Genomic DNA, 23,607 nt, shown 5'->3' on the forward strand with positions numbered 1-23,607 from the left:
AAGAAGAGGAAGAGTTTTCATTCTCCTCTGACTGTCCAAAGAGGCTGTATAACCTCGACCCTTTGTCAGGACAGTGCTGATTGGCCCTGTACTAATCACATGCACCCTCCCAAATAAAAAACTTTCTAGCAATACACACCAAGCAGAGCATGTGCAGACTTGCCACTGTTCCTCTGTATTATGTCAGATGCAGTGTTGCCAACCTACCAGGCTGAAATTCACTGACACATCACCCAAATTTTACTGGCACAGCCAAGTTTTTACAGGCAAAGGTAAATAATTACAGCTTTAAGTGCAAACTTCAGTATTTAAGCTGCAAACAAGTATATTATGCAATTACCAATTTGATTTAGTGTAGATATCAAGGCAAAAAATCTTTGTCTTATTTTATTTTGTAAGTTAGTAGCTCAAGGACAGGACTCAGGGCAAGACACTGGAATGGGCAGACACACACACACATGAAATTGACTCTCACAGTGACACTGACAGCAGTGTGCAGCAGCACAGCTGTTGATGACACCTCACTGACATGACACATCCCCTACTGTGTCACAGTCTCTCTCAACACCAAGTGGTCTCTTCAGTCCACTCCAGTCCAAACAGCACTGACAGTCCTGCTCCCGGCTTGCCTTGGTCCCATCCTGCAGATCCACACACGAGGCTTCAGTCCTCCAGTTGGTTTCCTTGCACAAAGACATCACGCAACATGGTTAGGCACTGATTCCAACAGACCTGTCCCCCCACCAGCGCCGCCCAAACACACTGTAGCAGGAACTCGGATGGTCTCAACCATTCGTATTCCTGAGTCAACCATTCGCATTCGTAATATAATATATATATATATATATAATTTAATATAAATTGTGGTAATTTTAATGATCAGATTATTTCTAACAATTGGCAAAATCCTTTTGTTTTTGCACTTAACATCTGTATTTACATTTTATGAATATGTTCTCACAGTGCAAAAAAGAGCTCCAATATATGCAAAGCCCAGTTGAGGTCATATGGAATTGGGCCACCTGGTAAATCCCACCATCCATAACTATGCTAATTAAATGTATTTCTGTATTGTCACAAACTAGTGCTTGGTCACTGTGCAAAGAGGCAGATTGGACACTGGGAGTTGGTGTTCTCTGACTGGAAGAGACAAGTAAGGAAAGATGGATGATATCTTGATCACCACCTTGTCCAAACAGAGAGCACCTTGTAATCATTATAAAATGCAAAGTTTTTGCTAAATGGCAGAGGTACAGGAGTAAGCGTCTTTTTGTTCAATGTATACACCAGCCCTAGATCACTGACCTAAAGCACCTATGTGTCAGGGCTGGGCTTCTGCTACTCAACAAGCGGTTCTTTTCTTTGAGTGCTCAGAAGCTGCTCAGCTGTCAGTTAATTACCAGCCACTCATTTTCTCCACAGTGACTCACCTGGATACAATTACCAGCCTCATTAGTCCAGCCTACAGCCAGCCCTTTTTGCTATTTTAGCAGCTTAGCTCATTTCCTCCTTGCCCTTGCGTGGTCTATGATCTCAAGTGTGTTCCTGTGTACAACTTGGTCTGGCTGACTTCTCTTCCAATTCCTGTTCCTGATTTTTGGCTTCTGACTGCACTGACTTCTGGTTTCCTGATTCTGGCTCGTCTGATAACCTTTTCTGGCATCCAAACCCTGGCTTCTGTCTTAAATACGTTCCTGTAATATGTTATATTTACTATTTTATTAAAGGTGTGATTTTAAATGCATTTTCTGTTGCCTCCTGGTTCCTGACCCTATGTAGGTGAGGGCATCTGATTTTACTGATCTGGAGACATGTATTAGGTCAGTGACTCATGATTAACTGCTTATTAATTGATCACTAGAAGTTGTACATCCTCAGAACTCTTTGTACTGTTATTTTAAGTAAACTAAACACACACATACATATGATAAGCAACAGTGGACTATGTATGGAATGGGCATGACATGTTGGAACTCTAATTCTGAAATATATCAAGACCAAGTCACTACCATGGCAGCTCCTGCCTGCATAAAATAAATCCCCTACGTTTTAAGAACTGTTTTCCTGTGAGTGTAGGATGCAGGTTAATTTTTCAATGTATATAACAAGCTATCGGTTGATTCAGGAACCTTGAAGCCAGAGAAACTGGTCTGATGGTATGCAGTTAGTGTCCCTCTTAACCATCCCTTCCCCTTGGACACTCATTTCAAACCCCTGAGGACCTTTAAAGTGAGAATTTAGGTTCTTGTGTGTCTGTCAACATTTGTCTAAATGTCTGAATCTAAAGTCTTCCAGTAATTGTCTGTGCCAGCTAGTGAAACTGTATTACTGTTGATCTCTATATATTGTATAGATTGTCCTACTTGTTGAAACACTCATTTCTGGTTCAAATTCATATTTGGGCCTCACATTCTCTCCAGCACACTTTGATATGATGAATGTATAATTGACTCAATGACCGTGAGCTGCCCAGGCCCTGAATCATCAGAGAAACCCAAACCATAACATTTCCGCCACCATGCTTCACAGTTATGAAGTTTGTTTCCTGAAATACTGTTTTTGATTTTCAGCAAACCTATCTACTGTTGCCAAGCAAGTCTGTGATTGATTAATCAGTCTTCAGCACACACTTACAGAATACCTGGTCCTTGCCTGCATGTTTAGTGGCAAACTGTTTTTGGATAACAAAGGCTTTTTCTTCACACCTTTCAGGTTGATTTGGTGCAATCTTTTGCTTGATTGCAGATCCATGCACTTTGACTTCCAACTGTTGCAAGAGTTGCCTAAGCACCCCATTATGGGGTTCGTGGGGACTTCTTTTGGTCTCAGTCCACTTTTGGGTTTAATTTGGTGGGTTTGCCACTTAAAAATTATTGTCCTTACAATGGATTGATTAATTTCTATCATTTGACAATCTATGTGGCCTTAGAGATCTGCAGTTGCCATAATGACACCACTCATGTCAATAGCAAGGAGAACACCAGACCCTTGATATCCAAGGTTTAAAGGCCAATTTCACCTTTTATAGAAAAAAATAAATGAATGCACATCTGTTTGCAGGTAAAAAAAATGTGCCTTTATTATTTTTATTATTTTCTTTAGCCTGTAAGGCACTGCACCTGCGATTAGCATATCACGGGTGCAATGCTAGGATCCTGCAGACACTCAGAACAGCTGTTGCCCTTACCTCATATGTGCAGATAGTTACTAAATAGCTGGATGATGAATCAATGAACTATGGGAGAGCTTACCAGCACCCTTTTGGTTCATTGAGTACTAAAAGCTGTCAGCAGCAGATGGTACTTGTAGTTCATTCATTCACAAAGCTCTATGAATGAATGATGGTGTGGGTAGACAATCCCCCACCCGCTGTCACAGGTAACGTGGTTGGTGATCGGGTGGAGAGGGTGCAGGACATGGAACATGTTACGTGCTTCACCCTGAATACGAATGGAACATGTAACATATTCCAAAGGTGAACCTATCCTTTACCGTTCCACCTGCATATTCTCTAGATGTTCTCATGGTCAGCACCTAATCTGTAATATTGGTAAAAATCTGTAGGGTGTATTTATTTTTTACACTTGGGAAATCTGCAATTTGTTCATGAAAATGAATACGCCATGTCAATTTTATGTGCCATTTGCTCAAGTATATCAGCTTTTTCTGTAGGTCGAATCAAATCCATTATTTGCCTGTTCAAAGATGCAGACAACAATTTCCATGGAGTGTACCAATTACCTTCAGTGTTGAGTACTTTACTTTATGTTCATTGTAAGATGGATCTATTTGTTTACTATGCATAAGTAACGTCTTATCCTTTATTAATTGAAAAAAGAGAGTCATTGTCTGCATTATCAGTGTATGAACTTTATTAACCTTATAGGAGGATAAAAATTATGTTTTGGTGGGTATGCCTATTCATAAGGTTTAATAAGCATGAATGCTGATATGATTTAAAATTTAATTTAATAGTTATTAGTCACTCAAAATTATAAGAATCGTTATTGTTCTGTGTAGAATTTATATTAGTCCATTATGCAAGTTTATTTGTATTTATTATATTATATATATTTTTTTTTTTTAAATGAATAATTTTCTGGGCACAATTAATGGGAATCATGTTTTCAGTGGTTTCATGACATTTATTGGGACATTTTCAATTTCAAAGCTGATAGGAATCCTTTTTTCTTAATATGTTTGAATAAATCTGATAATGTTTGAATTATATTTCTGATAATATATAGATATATCTTTTCTAAGCTGAGCACTGTTGAGTCTTCATAAAGATAGGAGTTTCTTTTTTAGTGTGTGTATTCAAAATACAACTGGTATTTGAGCTTGTCCTTGAGTGTCTTAACATAAAAACATAGTTGGTGAATTTGAGAAAAATATTTTATTATACTAAATATTTCAGCATGAGATTGTCAGCTACTAAGCTTTGTATATGTACAACAAATCATCAGTGTTAGTCACTAAACATTCACATTCCTAATTGAGAACATTGATGCTAGTAACAATAATAGGGTAAACGATGGGGGTTTCCATACTACTTCTGTCTGTTATTATTATTACACCTAAAACATCTAAGCTTCTTGATAATTGCAATCTGCAGATTAACTACTTGCCTACCAGGCACTATTACCCCCTTTCTGCCATGGCCAATTTTCAGCTTTCAGTGCTGTTGCACTTTGACAATTGCGCAGTCATGCAACACTGTACCCATATGAAATGTGTATCTCTTTTTTTCACACAAATAGAGCTTTCTTTTGGTGGTATTTAATCCCCACTGGGGTTTTTATTTTTTGCCCTGTAAACAAAAAAAAGCAAACAATTTGGGAAAAAAAAAAGTTTCTCTTTGTTTCTATTGTAAAATTTTGTAAACAGGTAATTTTTCACCTTCACTGATGTGCGATGATGAGGCTGCAATGATAGGCGGCAAGGATAGGCAGCACTGATGGACACTGATAGGTGTCACTGATGAAGTGGCGCTGATGATGCTGCACTGATATGCAGCAATGATGGGCACTGATAGGCGGCACTGATGGGCGGCACTGAGGGGCGCAACTGCTGGATGGCAGTGCTGGGCGGCACTGATGGGTGGCACTGCTGGACACAGATGGGTATTACTGGTGGGTGGCACTGCTGGGCACTGATCAGGGCACTGATAACCTGTGCAGATCTGCTCTGTGACATTTGCCAGTTATCAGCAGTACCTTCCTCACACTGTGACGGCATGAGAAAAGTGCTGCTGATAACCGGAAATTGTATTTACTTTGTGATCTGCTGTGTCATTGGACACAGCTGATCGCGTGGTAAAAGGCCTTTTACCTAGTCATGTTATTAGCTGTATCCATAGGACACAACTATCACTGACAGTGTCGGGGGCGTGTTCTGGGAGGATGTCATATGAAGCCCTCCCAGAGCTGGACAACCGCACGGTAGCCATCTATCGACTATAGCAGTTGAAAAGTGGTTAAAATTATCCTCTTATCACTGACAATGGCCAAAAACTAGCAATTCGGAACCATTCAGTGTGCTTACTGATCAGGTAATTACCCTGACAGCCAATCATAGGGAACATATGCAGGCTGCAGATTTTTTTTTAAATAAACCTCTCCAGCCTGTAGATTTTTTTACAAGTAAACTTTCTATCTGGAACCATTTATTTACAAATAAACCTCTACACCCTGCAGATTTGTTTACAAATAAACCTCTACAGCTGTGGCCCGGGGGCCAGATGTGGCCCTCTGCCTGCCTTTATCCATCCTCTGGGGCACTATTCCTCCCACTGATACAAGTCACTATTCTGCCCATTGACACCAACAGGGAATAATTCCTGCCACTGATTTCAACAGTGGGGCGCTATTCCTCCCACTGACACCAATGATGGGGAACTATTCCTCCTACTGAAACCAATGATTGGGCACTATTCCACGCCATAATACCAGATGAGACACTGTTTACTCTCACCGATGTAAGGAAAAATTCTACTCCCACTGGCCACAGTCCGGTCCCCCTAAAGTTTTAGGCCCCTTTCAAGCAGACTTGATTGGATATCAGTGTATGTGTCGACACACATCCACCACCTCCTGCGCTCAGGGGCTCAGATCAGAGGAAGATTAATCCAATGAAAAGGTATGTTCATACAATACTGATCAAAGGTTGTGCAGCTCTAACATGAAGTTGGGGAAGCTTGATATAGACTGTAGTAAAGAACAAAATAAAAGAGCGCACCAACCTTGCGCATTACCTCAGTAAACAATTCATGTATTTATTAATAAATTATACTCACAAGAGTAGCAGTAAAAAAGGTATATAATATCCATAGCCAAAACAGGGTTAAAAGTCACGCGTGAGTTCCATCCGGAAGGGAGATAAACTCTTGGTCAAGCTAACGTGTTTCGAACGGTAATCCCTTCTTCTTCAGAGCTGGATTATTGATAAAAATATTCAATTTGGATTCAGTTCCTATTCATAGGAGGCATTCAGAAATACTGACACATAGTGGCTGAATGCCTCCTACGAATAGGAACTGAATCCAAATTGAATATTTCTATCAATAATCCAGCTCTGAAGAAGATGGGATTACCCTTCGAAACACATTAGCTTGACCAACAGTATATCTCCCTTCTGAATGGAACTCGCATGTGACTTTTAACCCTGTGTTGCCTATGGATATTATATGCCATTTTTACTACTACTCTTGTGAATATAATTTATTAATAAGTCAGTTGAGGTGTGTCTGTTGACACCCGCCGGCATCTGATTCTGTGCGCTAAAAACAGACGAATGGGGAGCCCTTTCCTATTCTTCTGGCCAATTGGCTCTGATGACAGTTGGATGGAAATAGACAGGCAGTCAACTGTCCCATAGAGAACAAAGGGCTACAGTGGGGATTGAAAGTTTGGGCACCCCAGCTAAAAAAAATTATTAATGTGCATAAAGAAGGCATCAAATTACAGATTAGACATTCTTATATTATGTCAACAAAAGTTAGATTTTATTTCCATCATTTACACTTTCAAAATAACAGAAAACAAAAAAATGGCGTCTGCAAAAGTTTGGGCACCCTGTAGAATTTATAGCATGCACTGCCCCCTTTGCAAAGCTGAGACCTGCCAGTGTCATGGATTGTTCTCAATCATCGTCTGGGAAGACCAGGTGATGTCAAGCTCAAAGGTTTTAAATGCCCAGACTCATCTGACCTTGCCCCAACAATCAGCACCATGGCTTCTTCTAAGCAGTTGTCTTGAAAACTGAAACTGAAAATAGTTGATGCTCACAAAGCTGGAGAAGGCTATAAGAAGATAGCAAAGCGTTTTCAGATGTCAATATCCTCTGTTCGGAATGTAATTAAGAAATGGCAGTCATCAGGAACAGTGGAAGTTAAAGCAAGATCTGGAAGACCAAGAAAAATATCAGACAGAACAGCTCACAGGATTGTGAGAAAAACAATTCAAAACCCACGTTTGACTGCACGATCCCTCCAGAAAGATCTGGCAGACACTGGAGTTGTGGTACACTATTCCACTATAAAGAGATACTTGTACAAATATGGTCTTCATGGAAGAGTCATCAGAAGAAAACCTCTTCTACGTCCTCACCACAAAAATCATCGTTTGAACTTTGCAAATGAACATATAGACAAGCCTGATGCATGTTGGAAAGAAGTTCTGTGGACCGATGAGGTTAAAATTGAACTTTTTGGCCGGAATGAGCAAAGGTACGTTTGGAGAAGAAGGGGCACAGAATTTAATGAAAAGAACCTCTGTCCAACTGTTAAGCATGGGGTTGGATCAATCATGCTTTGGGGTTGTGTTGCAGCCAGTGGCACAGGGAACATCTCACGAGTAGAAGGAAAAATGGATTCAATAAAATTTCAGCAAATTTTGGATGGTAACTTGATGCCATCTGTGAAAAAGCTGAAGTTAAAGAGAGGATGGCTTCTACAAATGGATAATGATCCTAAACACACCTCGAAATCCACGGGGGATTACAGCAAGAGGCGTAAACTGAAGGTTTTGCCATGGCCTTCACAATCTCCTGACCTCAACATAATTGAAAATCTATAGATAGACCTTAAAAGAGCAGTGCGTGACAGACAGCCCAGAAATCTTAAAGAACTGGAAGACTTTTGTAAGGAAGAATGGGCAAAGATACCTCAAACAAGAATTGAAAGACTCTTGGCTGGCTACAAAAAGTGTTTACAAGCTGTGATACTTGCCAAATGTGGCAGTACAAGATATTAACTCTGCAGGGTGCCCACATTTTTTGGTTTTCGGTTATTTTGAAAGTGTAAATGATGGAAATAAAATCTAACTTTTGTTGACATTTTATAAGAATGTCTAATCTGTAATTTGATGCCTTTTGGAGATTTTTCCATCTTTCCTTGGCTTCTTTATGCACATTAAAACAAATTTTTAGCTGGGGTGCCCAAACTTTCGATCCCCACTGTATGTCCCTGTCCACTCTGCATAGCACAGCCTACAACCTTTTTTTTACATATAAACCTCTCCAGCCAGCAGGTTTATTAACAAACAAAACCTCCACAACTTGCAGACGGTACTGTGCCTAAAAGGTAGTGCTAAGAGCAATAACTACATTGTTAGAACCAGTAATAATAACAGTAGTTATAGTGTTCAAAAATATATAAAAACAAAAGGTAGATCATGCCATGATAAAAATGAGCTAACTATTTATTAAAACAGTGTATAAATTTAAAGCCATATATGTCCTTAAAAAATATAAAAATAATTGATATAAGGAAATTGGTCATAAAGTTATTTTGTCACATTATCCAATGCACAATGAAGTATCTAAATTTGATCTGATATGCTTCAAAGTTAAAGCTCAACCTGAACCAACAGTTTGCTAGTTTTTGACAGAATCGGGGAGGAGGTTCTCAGAAGGGGTGTTATCAGAACAGGAAATTGCAAACCGCTAAAAAGTTCTTACCCCTCCTATGTGAGTTTTTTGTTGACATCACAGTCTTCATTGGATAGATTAGCTATGCAACACACTGTCAATAGGTCAGGAAAAGAGAAGAAATCTCCCCAGTAGAGAAATGGAAATAAAAACTTTACGAAATGTCTAACTCCTTTACTCTACCCAAAACTTAAAAAAAAAATGGCTGAGGTTGGGCTCTGATCTGGCAGTTTGCTGTTGAGGAATATGCCTCCTCAAAAGAGTTACAATGCATGTACTGAATCAGAGTACTCACAAATATAAGTCCTTATGTTTGTGGGTTTTGATAAATATACAATTGAAAGTGTTTTCTTTCTTTTTTTTATTTAGTATTTTTTTTTATTTTGATGTTTCTGTAGTGCAAAAATATATTGACCTTGGCAGAAATTCAGAGCTGACCTGTGCCTTATGCATACTTCATGTGTTATCTCAAGGAGCATAAGCAGACCTCCTAGTTAGAAGGGTTCAAGTGGTTAAGCAAAATACATTTTAGTAGGGCTAACACCTCTCAATCTAGAAAAATGCTGGGTGCCGTCCACAATGGGATGATTTGCAGTTCTTGCAGATCAACAGGTATTTTTCTGTACTTACAGGCTCTTATGGGATAAAACACAAGAAGGACATGTGTATGTATTGAACATATACAGTTGTGTTCAAAATAATAGCAGTGTGTTGAAAAAAGTGAATAAAGCTCAAAATCCTTCTAATAGCTTTTATTTCCATGCACACAGATGCATTGGGAACACTACACATTCTATTCCAAATCAAAACATGAAGAAAAATATATCAAATTTGTGTTGTCCCTCTAAAAAAATTTAAGAAAAGTGAATATCAGACTGTTCAAAAAAATAGCAGTGTTTGTATTCTTCTTTACAAACTCAAACATTCACTATATAAACTGAAAAATGTTTGAAGATTTTGCTTTCTTTTGAATCAATTAATATTTAGTTGTATAAGCACTGTTTCTGAGAACTGCTGTACATCTGTGTTGCATGGAGTCAACCAACTTCTGGCACCTGTGAACAGGTATTCCAGCCCAGGATGATTGGACTACATTCCACAGTTCTTCTCTATTTCTTGGTATTGCCTCAGAAACTGCATTTTTGATGTCACCCCACAAGTTTTCTATTGGATTAAGATCCGGGGATTGGGCTGGCCACTCCATAACGTCTTGTTGGTCTGGAACCAAGATGTTGCACGTTTACTGGTGTGTTTGGGGTCGTTGTCTTGTTGGAACACCCAAACGTATAATGATTCAGCGAGCTCTCTTATGAATAAGTAGCAGCTGGTACACTAAAGGAAATCACACAAACCCTAAAATACAATAAATTAAAATAAAGTGCAGCGCTAAAAGATCATGATATGGGGATGTTTCTCATACTACGGTGTTGGGCCTATTTATCGCATACCAGGGATCATGGATCAGTGTGAATACATCAGAATACTTGAAGAGGTCATGCTGCCTTATGCTGAAGAGGAAATGCCCTTGAAATGGGTGTTCCAACAATAAATTAAAATAAAGTGCAGCGCTAAACGATATGGATGATAAATGAAATCAAATGGTCATAAATAAAAGTTTGTTTAGGTATAAAATCGTCCACTCGTCTGAATGTGATATATGGCACAAATAATAACTTCCACAACAGCAGATCCTTCCAAAGCCAGAGACAGGGAATAAATGGGAAAAATGCGCACTCACCGACTGCACAAAGAATATGTGCATATAGATATTTATCTCCACCGGATGGGTTATATACAGCATGCAGATGGTGGGCTTCCCTCAAAGACAAAAGGTCATCAGGTTTGGGTGTAGTAATGATCTGCTGGATCCAGAGGTCTCCTTTAGGATGACTGGGTAGACATCCTGGATACAGGGCTCCCTCCTCTGGATGTTAGATGGTGTAAAGATAGCTCTGTGGATTTAATCAGCTCCTCCAAAAGAAGCCAAAGAAGAGGGGGTGCCAATAGTTTAGTATTTTGTAGTATTTATTCAATAAATCTAAGTAAACAAACAGGGCGGCGGTACAGTACAAATGTATAAGGAAATGCAGAGTACTGCGAAAATGGCGGTGCGGAAATGCACATGCGCCACCTCCGGTACTTAATGCATTGGACGTCAGTCGCACGGCTGTTAGCTTCCCCCTCTGACGATGTGCCTTAGCACAAATGGCCTCAGGAGGAGCTGATAACGTGTGACATCATCGCCTACCGGGACCACGAGGAGGTCCGGCGGCCATTTTACTTAAGGGTCAGTGCTGCAGTGCTCTGCATTTCCTTATACATTTGTACTGTACCTCCACCCTGTTTGTTTACTTAGATTTATTAAATAAATACTACAAAATACTACACTATTGGCACCCCCTCTTCTTTGGCTCCTTTTGGAGGAGCTGATTAAATCCACAGAGCTATCTTTACACCATCTAACATCCAGAGGAGGGAGCCCTGTATCCAGGATGTCTGCCCAGTCATCCTAAAGGAGACCTCTGGATCCAGAAGATCATTACTACACCCAAACCTGATGACCTTCTGTCTTTGAGGGAAGCCCACCATCTGCATGTTGTATATAACCCATCTGGTGGAGATATATATCTATATGCGCATTTCCTATGTACAGTCGGTGAGTGCGCATTTTTGCCATTTATTCCCTGTCTCTGGCTTTGGAAGGATCTGCTGTTGTGGAAGTTATTATTTGTGCCATATATCACATTCAGACGAGTGGACGATTTTATAACTCAACAAACTTTTATTTATGACCATTTGATTTCATTTATCATCCATATCTTTTAGCGCTGCACTTTATTTTAATTTATTGTTGGAACACCCATTTCAAGGGCATTTCCTCTTCAGCATAAGGCAGCATGACCTCTTCAAGTATTCTGATGTATTCACACTGATCCATGATCCCTGGTATGCGATAAATAGGCCCAACACCGTAGTATGAGAAACATCCCCATATCATGATGCTTGCGCAACCATGCTTCACTGTCTTCACAGTGTACTGTGGCTTGAATTCAGTGTTTGGGGGTCGTCTGACAAACTGTCTCCGGCCACTAGACCCAAAAAGAACAATCTTACTTTCATCAGTCCACAAAATGTTGTGCCATTTCTCTTTAGGCTAGTCAATGTGCTCTTTGGCAAATTGTAACCTCTTCAGCACGTCTTTTTTTCAACAGTGGGACTTTGCGGGGGCTTCTTGCAGATAACTCGGCTTCACATAGGCGCCTTCTAATTGTAACAGTACTCACAGAGTCCTTGCCATTTTGGCTATTCTTCTATCCATTCGAATGGTAGTTTTTCGCTTTCTTCCACGTCTTTCAGGTTTTGGTTGCCATTTTAAAGCATTTGCGATCATTTTAGCTGAGCAGCCTATCATTTTCTGCACTTGTTTATATGTTTTCCCATCTCCAATCAACTTTTTAATCAAGGTACGCTGTTCTTCTGAACAATGTCTGGAGCGACCCATTTTCCTCAGAATTTCAGAGAGAAATGCACTGTAACTAGCATGTACAACATTTGCTGCCTTCCTTCCTTAAATAAGGGCAATAATTGCCACCTGTTTTTCAAAGAATGAATGACCTCACTAATAGAACTCCACACTGCTATTATTTTGAACATGCCCCTTTCAATTAGTGATTCAATTACACAGAATCAGCAGCATGCATGTCATGACTGTTGGGTCTGTTGGATTTTGATTACTCTACTACACCTGCTAGTAAAGTATTGTAGAAATATAATTTCTACCAAAAACAGTGATTGATCAGGTTAGTGATGTCTGACTGCTATTATTTTGAACACAACTGTATATTATGTATGTTTTCTTTTGCCTTGACATACATTTTAAAATTACACACTTTATATTTTTAGTTTGCTGTTCCCAATATATTTTTTTAATCTTTTGTTCAGCATTGGGAAAACATTTATAAATATTTTGTTGTAAATTCACACCATGGCAATTTTATTTTCTCTGCTCTCTATAATTACATCAATGGCAAGGCAATGAACCATATACTTCAAATGAAAATTTAAAAATGAAGGTCATTTTTACAAGATCTGCTGTTTTTAGGTCTTTCAGAATAGTATTAAAAGTATTATTAAGGTATTTATTTCTTGAATGCACAATATCTGTCAGTATGACGTGCTGATTTATGTAGTACTGGATGTCCTACCTCTTCTTTTTACTCTGTTGTTGGTAAAATAGCCAGCTCCTAGCAATAGAAAAAAATAGCTTACATTCTTCTCTGTTATTAAGCATTTCAGTCCCCAATGAAAGGAGGAGACTGTGATTCTAGATTCAAACCGCATGCAGTAGTAGTCTGTAGCAATTAGCAGATAAACTGCTGACTAAAAACCCAAATCATGAAGCATATTGTAGTCAAGGTCACTACAGCTTCTTTAGGAATGATAAAGGAATTCATGGCTGCAGAAAATGTTTTGTTCTGAGTTGCAGGTAGTGTAAGTGGGTAATAGTTTGCTAGCTTGCTTGTCACCTGTACATTTTTAAAAACTTATTTAGCTAGTGTGTTTTATGCAATTTGTATGATTTTAATTAGTTTATCTTTAAATACATTTATTTAAAATCAGGGGTCACTGAATCAGGTTGGCCAGCAAGGAAAGTAACATTAAAGTGTTACTAAACCCAGGACCCTGCATTCACTATATCTGGTCTCCCACAGTACATAGAACACGGTAATGCAATTATTTTAGTAAATATAAAGTGCTAAATACCTTTTCTCATCAGTAGTTAGAGCAGTCTTGTGACCAGCTGAGCACTGGTTAAAGCTTGTAGGAGGAGTTTTCTTTCTGCTCTAGGAGGATGCAGAACCACTGACCTCTGTCTGGACAGTGCTGATTGGCCCTGTGCTGATCACATGCACCCTCCGAAGAAAAAGAAACCTCTCTGGCAATACACACTAAACTGAGCATGTGCAGAAGGGCTACGGGTCCAGTCTGTTTTATTAGCGTGGACATTTCAACAAGAGGAGGGGCAGAGAAGTCAGGATAGAAAAGCCTGTGTACACAATGCAGAGGATTAACCCCTTAGGTTCCACAGTGAGTATAACAAGCATGCTTTACTGCATATACAGACTGATTTTACTGTTGTGGGTTTAGTAACACTTTCAGGCTCTTTTCAAAGCTGACAGTAATGAAATCAAACATTCTGGGGTTTTTTTTGTTTGTTTTTAAGTTGCGCCTGATGTGTCCATTGTCATTCCAAAGCTGTCCACCATACTGCCCCGTACTACATCACTGACCTAATATCCAAGTACCACCCACCACGCACACTCCGCTCCTCACAAGACCTCCTTCTCTCTAGTTCCCTGGTCTCCTCCTCCCATGCCCGCCTCCAGGACTTCTCCAGGGTGTCACCCATCCTCTGGAACTCCCTGCCCCAACCCATCAGATTATCACCTACTCTCCTCTCCTTTAGGCGCACCCTGAAAACCCACCTCTTCAGGGAAGCCTACCCCCCCCCCCCTGCTAACTTGCCGACCTCCTCCACTCTTCCTAAAACTCTATCCCCCACAGCTATCTCCTCCTGTACCACTATCCCCTCCCTCCTAGATTGTAAGCTCGAAAGAGCAGGGCCCTCGATCCCCTCATGTTTTGCATTGTATTGGTATTGTTCTGTCACATTTTCTGTCCCCCTTTGAAATGTACAGCGCTGAGCGAACTATTGGCGCTTTATAAATACTGTATAATAATAACAATTCCACAGTAGAAAAAGTGCATTCACTAATTGATTGAAGAAGTAGTAGAGCTTGTTCACTTTGCAAAGTGAATTTTAACTTTGCTTGGTGAATAAGGTGAAGCAAGATGAAAATTCACTTTGCAAACAATACCCGATCCTGTGCAAATAAAAAATATTTTTTGCTTGCATGTGATTGGATAATTAAATGTATTATTGCTTCATCTAAATCCCTAACCAAAGTTAAAATTTTCTTTGTGAGGTGAAAATGTTCCACTCCTTTGGTAAATCAATCCCAGGATTTTACAGCTTAATTAGTGATATTCCACTAAAATTACAGAGGCGCCTTCGGCATTATTCAGATGTTTGTATTATCTAATGCCTGTTAATGTGCACTACAAAAATGACAGCTGGAATCTGATTGCTTGTAATAACCAACACCACTAATCTTGCTTCCTCTGGTTCTTGCATGAGGTCATTTTTCTCATGAATCTATATTGTCAGATTTTCAGGGAATCGTAACCCACAGTGTGTTTCTGCAAGCCATACAGTATACCTGACAACAGATTATCTGTGCAGTTTTTTTTAAATGAAGCATTGTGCACTAAGAAGCCATGTTCTTTATTTTGATTGTATAATCTTTGTTATTTAAATTTTCAGAGTGTACCCTGATGGTAATAAGGATTGCAAAATGCCAACGACTATTTATATGCATGCTACACCAGCAGTACAGTAATTCAGTGAAGTTAATAAATAAGCAATGCGGCTAATTATTGCTGCACAGTCTGTATAGAGTAATGAGCTTTTATAGGCAAATGAAGCCGCTCTTCTCAAGGACATAACTTTCCTGAACTGATTGCTTCCCTTTCTCTCTTCAATCTGTTTATAAGTATTTACTTTGCATTACTAGAGACCCTATTTTGCAGGAGTTGCCTCTTTTTTCCCCTGGGTGTCAGTGTCTGATGTCTTACATCTGCTCGGTGATTGATGAAGCTTGAATGGATGTTATTACTCTCTCACAAGCAGAAATCAAACAGGCTATTAACTGTATTACTTCAAAGAATTATTTCGATACAACATATTTATTTTAATTGAAGGTTTTTTTTTTTAATAGATGCTATGTTTTGCAGATATATTGCAGGTCTAGTGAAATAAAAGTCTAATAAAAGCAGGCATGCACTAAATAATTAGTCTGATAAGTGATAAAAAAAAATGACTTCTCTATAAAAGGTTTCCAGTATTACACCTGATTTTGTTCTACTGATCTGGAGTCAATGGTGGTAGAAGAAAGGTGACGCATCTGAAAAATATGCAGTAATGTGCTGATCATCCACTAGGGGCAATAGGGACATCACTTCAATGTTTTACTCCTTTCTTATAGCAATTCCTAATTTTTTTTTTTGGGGGGGGGCAGACAATGAAAGGAACATAATGCAGTCCTTGTCCAAACCTCTGGATTTTTTCTGTTTAGTTTTTATTGCGTTTTCAACAATCTACAGGTAAAATAGCAATGGAACAGAGAGAATGCATATTTTTTATGTTGCAATGAAAATCACATTGTGAATAGAAAGTTTTGCAAGATCCTCATTCAACACAATGAGGCACATTAGCAATTTGTTACAGCAGTCACCAAACCTCTATATTTTATTATCACATGAATATATTTCAGCTTAAAATTGAAGGGTAGTCAAATGGCTACAAGGGTAAATAAATATAGGGAACTGTTATTTCTGCCAAAAATGTTTTTATCCATTTATTCCTGAGATTTATGTGGCCAGGTAAATGACACCACTAACAGTTAAGGAATACAGTGGTGTCCTCTTTCCACTCCTAGCCTTCTGACTGTGTAGTAAAAGAGCAGCCACAGCCTCATGAGATAATCTCTCTGCTCCCTCTGCTCTCTCTCTCGCTGAATTTGTATGCAGCACCCATTATTGACTCCCAGTCCTGCCCCTCCATATCTGTTTGAGCACTGCAAATTATAGGGTATTGGGATCAATAACAAGTCTAATTCAGGTGATCATATAGACTGTATTTAAAAGAAAAGCACGGACCATTTATTTTTTTTAAAGTGAACTTCGCCTTCATCCATTGTAGATGGAAGATAAATGGCAACGCTTGGGACAGAGTGGCATGAGACCTCAAACCTCACAGTGCTGGAGGACAGTAGACCCAAAGGTAAGTGTGTCATAATGAGCAAGTATAATGGCTTTCCATGCTACCTTTTACTTTAAATTACAACATAATGGTCACTAAATGATGATTGAGCAGTCATCTGACTGAAAACGGGAAACTCAAGGTGCAATTCCTGTGTCATTTGAAAGGGTGGCACTGGGATTATGAGGAGTTTCCTGAAGGAAGATGAACTTAAAAAAAAAAAAATGCCCTTGGAAACCCAAAAACAAAAGTGTATATATTGCAGCTTACTAGTCCTTAAATGTGGTAGCTGCATTTTTTTTTTTTCTGATTGTAAAAGTAAAACATTTCCAGTCCTAAGATGGTAATGTTCATTCACCTTCTGTATTAGAACAGCAGAAACAAAATGGGACTATAAAACCTAACATAGAGGGACAATAGTTCTGTTTTCCCAAGAAGAGAGCACATATATACTGTATATATTGACCTCTTCATCTATTTACTTGGACAGTGATGTGTTCCAAAGTTCCTTGGAGCAAATATATTAGAACTGTGAGCTTTGATTATAGGGATATATTTTGTTTTCATTTAATTCATACAACACAACTTGAAAGGATTAAATTCACCAATAAAAAAAGCACATTCACACACAGTTTCTGAAATTTCTTTTTATGAGTGTTATTTAAACTAGAGTATCTTCTCCGAAATAAACTTGAGTTAGTAGTAAAGCTGCTTCCAAATGTATTGTTATCCAAGCATAAGCTACTTGTATTATGCGTCTGCTGCTGTATGATTCTAGACAATATCAAAATACAAGATTCTTTAGTGTTACTGGCTCACTAAATACTGACAGGTTTAAAAAAACACTTAAGGTCCACCCTATATCAATTTTATACTGCTGCAGGGTGGCCCTCCTGTGCAAAAGTATGTATATATATGTGATTTTTCACTTCTGCCATAGGGGATGCGCGTGCGCTGCCGGCAGGTCGCTTCTGCAGTGAACACTCACAGCAGAAGCCGATCAACGAGTGCCGGTAAACAGATGTCTGCTGGCACCCGCCGATCATCAGGCAGTACACAGAACAGAGCTCTGCCTATGTAAAGAAAGCAGAGCTCTGATTTGACAGGGGGGGAGTGAAGGATCTTGTATCCCTGTAAAGCTGAGAACATGATCCTTTACTTCCCCTAGTAAAAGCACCACCTAGTGTACAACAAGCATATAGCTAGGCACACCATTAAAAATTGAAAATCAGTGAATCTTGTGAGCTGCTATCAATATATAAATCTAAACAGTAATGTGAATCGCCCACACTAATCACGCTCCCATATAAATGCGTTAATAATACATATATACCATTAAAGTGCCGCACTTCACTTCCCCTAGTTAAAGCACCACCTAGTGTACACCAGTCACATAGCTAGGCACACAGTTAACCGTTTGGTCACCCTAGATGTTTAATCCCTTCCCAGCCAGTGTGATTAGTACAGTATCAGTGCATATTTTTAGCACTGATCACTGTATTAGTGTCACTGGTTCCCACAAAGTGTCAGTTAGTGTAAAAATGTCCACCGCAATATCGCAGTACCGTTATAAGTTGCTGATCGCTGCCATTACTAGTATTAAAAAAAAAAAAATTAATTCTATTATATGTCCCATAGTTTGTGAACGCTATAACTTTTGTGCAAACTAATCAATATATACCTATTGCTATTTTTGTTTACCAAAAATATGTAGCAGAATACATTTTGACCTAAATTTATGAAGAAATTTGATTTTTTAACATTTTTATTGGATATGTTTTATAGCAGAAAATAAAAAAGAGATCTTTTTTCAAAAATTATGGTATTTTTTTGTTTATAATGCAAAAAAGTGAAAAACACAGAGGTGATCAAAACCCCACCAAAGAAAGCTCTATTTGTGTGAGAAAAATTACATAAATGTAATTTATGTACTGCATTGCATGAACGCGCAATTGCCAGTTAAAGTAACACAGAGCCGTAACACAAAAAATGGGCAGGTCGGGAAGGGGGTAAATCTTCCAGAGGTCAAGTAGTTAATGTCTTGAATATTGAATTGACCAATACGGGGGGGGGGGGGAGAGAGAACCAAAGTCATGAAGGAAAAATCTGGAGTGTTTTGTTACCTGGTAATCAGGAACAATCCTATATTTTTGCTATACTGAAGAACGGACCTTCTGCGCTAGAAATGGGGCCCTTATTCTCTATAGCTGCTGACACTTAACCTCCTACCAAAGTGAGTACATTAACAATCAATAATAAAAGGTGCAGCGCTAAACCCTAAATATATAACATACATAAAATTACAATAAATATATAAATCGGTGATCTAAAAATCCGTGCAAATGTGCAAATAGAAATTAAATAAAGTGCAACACGTGTATTCCCATCGGGAATATTCAAAGTGTCAAAGTGATCACAGCAATAAATCTGTCAAAATCACTCAAATATAGATCACCACTCAAAATAAGTCCATATATAAATAGTGTCCAAAAAGCAAAATCTTCATGCATGTGATGACAAGTGTTCACACTGTGTATATCCAAACAATGGCTACAGTGGCCCCTCACCTCCTTACATTGGCCCCACAGGGTCAGCTTGCCTTAGGATAAGACACCACTCTGATGTATCACAGGATCCTCCCCAGAGCTATACACTCTGTCAGCAGCTTCCTCCCTGGTTCATATATAAACAGAAAGCTTTCATAGTGTAAAACCGCAATTTATTCAATCCATTTATAATAAGAAATGCCCACTCACATTTTAAATCTTCTTTATCTGGCTCCTATACCTCATGCTATGAATGCCTTGCATGGGTATTTTATATAGGGGTTTCAAATATGGCCGCCCTGCCGGAAATGACATTACCGCGCTCCCAGAATCCTCCTCGCGTACCAACGCGTTGCGTCACGATAGATATGTGACTTCCTCAGGGTTGATCCTGAGGAATCCTATATTTTGTTTGCTCAGCTTTTCAAAACTGAACCTCAGTGGGCCTCGTATATTTACGTACATTTTTGCAATAGTTGTAGGGGCTTTACTAGTGTCCTTTAAGATTTGTGGCATGCTACACAGGCTTGACAAACTCACCTCTTTTTCCTTCCCTTTTTCTCTCCAACGTTTTGCTTTTCCCCTTTACCTAGCTATTTTATCTACCACCCCCCCCCCCCCCACCCACCCACCTCTTTAGTGGCAGGCACGGAAACAGTCTCTCAAACTAAATAGCCAATGTTCCAGTATTGCTGTACTGCCTTAAATGACAGCTCTAAGTCTGCAACATAGGGCACTTGGATGACAGCCTTCCAGCCTATCAAAAAGTTATGATGGTACATTGAACCCAATCAGATAATTTTTCTATTTTTTTTTCATCCACAAGGATCTGTTTACTTTAGTATGTATACACAATAGCTACAGTCTAATAAATACTGCTAGCTTATCCTTTTATTTTTTTATTCATGAAAATGCACATCTAAGTGCTTTCAGGAACATATGTCCTGTGCTGTAGCCTGCATTTTTACATGTGTCAACTTACATATTCTTGTTGACCTGCTTTTTTTTTTTTTGTTTATGCAAAGTGGAGTGGGAACTTCCAAGCAGCACTAATCCGCAGGAAAATTAATGTTACCACACATTTACATGCACTGCTAATAATTCTTAAGGACCCCTTTAAGGCACGTTATAGCAGAAAACAGGGTGCAGGCACTATTTTTACACTATAGACAGAAATCTTGTCACCTCTTCCTAACTACAGTATGTTTGTAACACCAAAGGCAAGCAGACAGACCATCCATTCTAAGTTTTCTATTGCAAAATGTGTTGTGTTATCATACCTGCATGCCGTTGATTAATGTTGTAGGGCTTTTCAGTACATCAGTTCTATTTAATTTAATTGTGTTTATATTTTTTACAATTTACAAGTAGACGATGACATTTAACAATAGTGACACGGATTGGGACAAAATATTACACAGCCAAGGCCGCTTGGCTAGATTTAAACCACAAAAGTTTACCGTTGTTGTTCTGTACCTTAACTTGATCTTAATTTACTTATCAAATCCCACTCTGCGCTGAAAAAACACAATAAAAATCTCTTCCCTCTTTTTTTTTTTTTATGAAAATTGCCAAAGTTATCACTGCTGCTACACATAAACCGGTCAACACATAAAATCAATGAAATAAACATACAAGTGCTTATTACCTGCAGCGTTGTGAGTTCATAATGTGTCCATAAAAAAGTGAATTAAAGTGAGTCCATATGGGTAGATTTACTAAAACTGGAGCACTCAGAATCTGGTGCAGCTGTACATGGTAGCTAATCAGGGTCTAGCTTCAGCTTGTTCAATTAGGCTTTGGCAATAAAATCTGGAAGCTGATTGGTTTCTGTGCAGAGTTGCACCAGAGTTTGCATTCTCCAGTTTTAGTAAATAACCCCCATAGTGTACATTTTAGAATTACGTACAAAAAGAAATATAAACACAAATATCCAGCATAATTCCTCTACACCAGTACTTTGCTATAATTACCAGACCTCTCCCAATTGAATGTCACTCACCGACTCTCTTATTTCAGATAGGCAAGCACAGTTCAATGGGCAACCCAGTGGTAAAACAAATCCCGCTCAACAGGGCACTTCACTTCCTCCACTCCTCATCGCATGGGGTAAGCATATTGGATATCACATAAAAAGAAAAACACTGCAATAGTGAAGTATATTTCAAATCCTGAATTTATTCAATAACAATTATGCTCACCAGATAAATTCTTGGCATTAAGCATATCATATTGAACATGTAAACCATAACGGTTACATGAAAATTACCTTGCCAAAACAATACAGGGCCGTGGTTTTAAGGCATGGTTTGGTGGAAACCGAAGTGATGCAACTGGAAGTGGTGCCATACTGGTGCAGATCATAGTGGTGAGACCTAGATGGCCCTATACTGTGGTGGCAAAGTAATTTTCATGTAGCAGTTATGGTTTATATATTTCATATGATATGTTTAATGCCAAAAATTCATCTGGTGAGCATAATTGTTATGGAATAAAATCAGGTTTGTAGTTATACTTCTCTATTGGAGCATTTTCTTTATGTGATATCCACTACATTTTACCCCATGTGATGAGGAGCAGAGGAGGTGAAGTGTTCTTTTGAGTCGCATTTTATCACTGGGTCACCTATTGAGCTGTGTTTGCCCATCTGAAATATGAGAGGCAATTATAGTTAGTGAGTGACACTCCGTTAGGAGAGGTCCGGTGATCATGGCAAAGCACTGATTTATTTTGGTGGAAGAGGGATTACGCTGAGTATTTGTGTTCATATTTCTTTTGGCAAGTTTTTCTAATATGGACACTATGGACATACTTTAATGTACTTTATATATTCACAGCATTGCAAGTAATGATCTGAATATATGTTGTAAATATGGAAAAATATGAATAAAAGTAAATGACAAAAACTAATATACTGAATAGGCTAAAATTAACCTCATGCAGTTATCAGAACAGATTATTTTTTGTAATAGTGGCCCTTTAACCCCAAAGCAAACTTCTCATTAGTTTGGCTTCAACAAACTAAAGTCTTATTGTGATTTTTTTTTTTTTTTTTATGGCTCTCTGCACCTTACATATAATTGTTGCTCTTTACACTGCCTTATTAAACTGATTCTTCTATCCAGTAACAAGCTCTCAAAAGACTACTTTGAAGTCACATTGTGAAATATGTTAATCACAATACAGGTAATTTATCTTAGGTGCAAAATCTATGAATTTAATTGCTTGCTACAGATGTCCAAGTAAATTAAGCAGTCATGCTACAATTGCTACTATCAGAAGAAAGAACATTTTTGCGAGAAGAGGACCGAACGCAGCATGTAGCTCTGTACATCTCAGCATAGCTTACACTGACACAATGTTTCCAATTATACATAAAGTCTTTAAAAGACATTTTGAGACAAGAGCTTCAAATAAAAAGATTCCTGACTGCTGAAGAAAAATGCTAAGCACTGAAAAATGGCATAATACTGTATCTACTTATGGAGATACCCTGAGGCTTTCAATTGGGTTTTTTTCTCTTGCATTAATGTCTCTGCATTTGTTGAACAGTAAACCGACTGATTAACTGTGGAATGTCATCTCTTTAGTATACACATATTTAAGTCCTTTAGCACACATCATTTGGAGCAGTTAATAAATGTAGTACAAATCAATATGCGTCAACTATAGAAACAACAGGGACATCTTGAAAATAATTAAAGGTCATGTATACTTATACACTATAAAATAGATTTATAGACCTGTGTGAATGGTTTTGCTACATTTGGCTTGGGATTTCATAAAAAAAAGTTCAAGAGAACAGTGCAAATTTTGTGTAGTGATGTGTATGAATGTAGTAGAAAGCATTCCCCATTACTGGTGACTTTAGTCATTATCATATACAGTACTTAAAAACACAATTATTATGTAGCTAATTATAATAGACCTAGGCTGAAATTATGGCTTAAAGCTATGGTAAGAGTCTAACTAGGATGGATAAATGAAGCGTAATCAAATGGCAAAATTACTTACTTTCCCTGATATTAGCTGTGTGACCTGTAGCCTAGACATTTTGGGGAGAGTCAATGTTTAGATTGGCTGATCCCTCCCTTAATTAGAGAACATGTGATTATATGCCTAAGCTTTCACATCCCACATCCTAGCTGCAAGTGCACCCCTCGGAGATGTAGCTAGCCAACCCAGTCTATAGAAGTCACACTCACATAAATGCCTAATGGACACTTCTGGAGAAGTTATTCTTTAGTGTGG

This window comes from Staurois parvus, unplaced genomic scaffold, assembly GCF_062004578.1.
Source record: "Staurois parvus isolate SC_StPar_1 unplaced genomic scaffold, SC_StPar_1.0 ptg000303l, whole genome shotgun sequence".
NCBI classification, from domain to species: Eukaryota; Metazoa; Chordata; class Amphibia; order Anura; family Ranidae; genus Staurois; species Staurois parvus.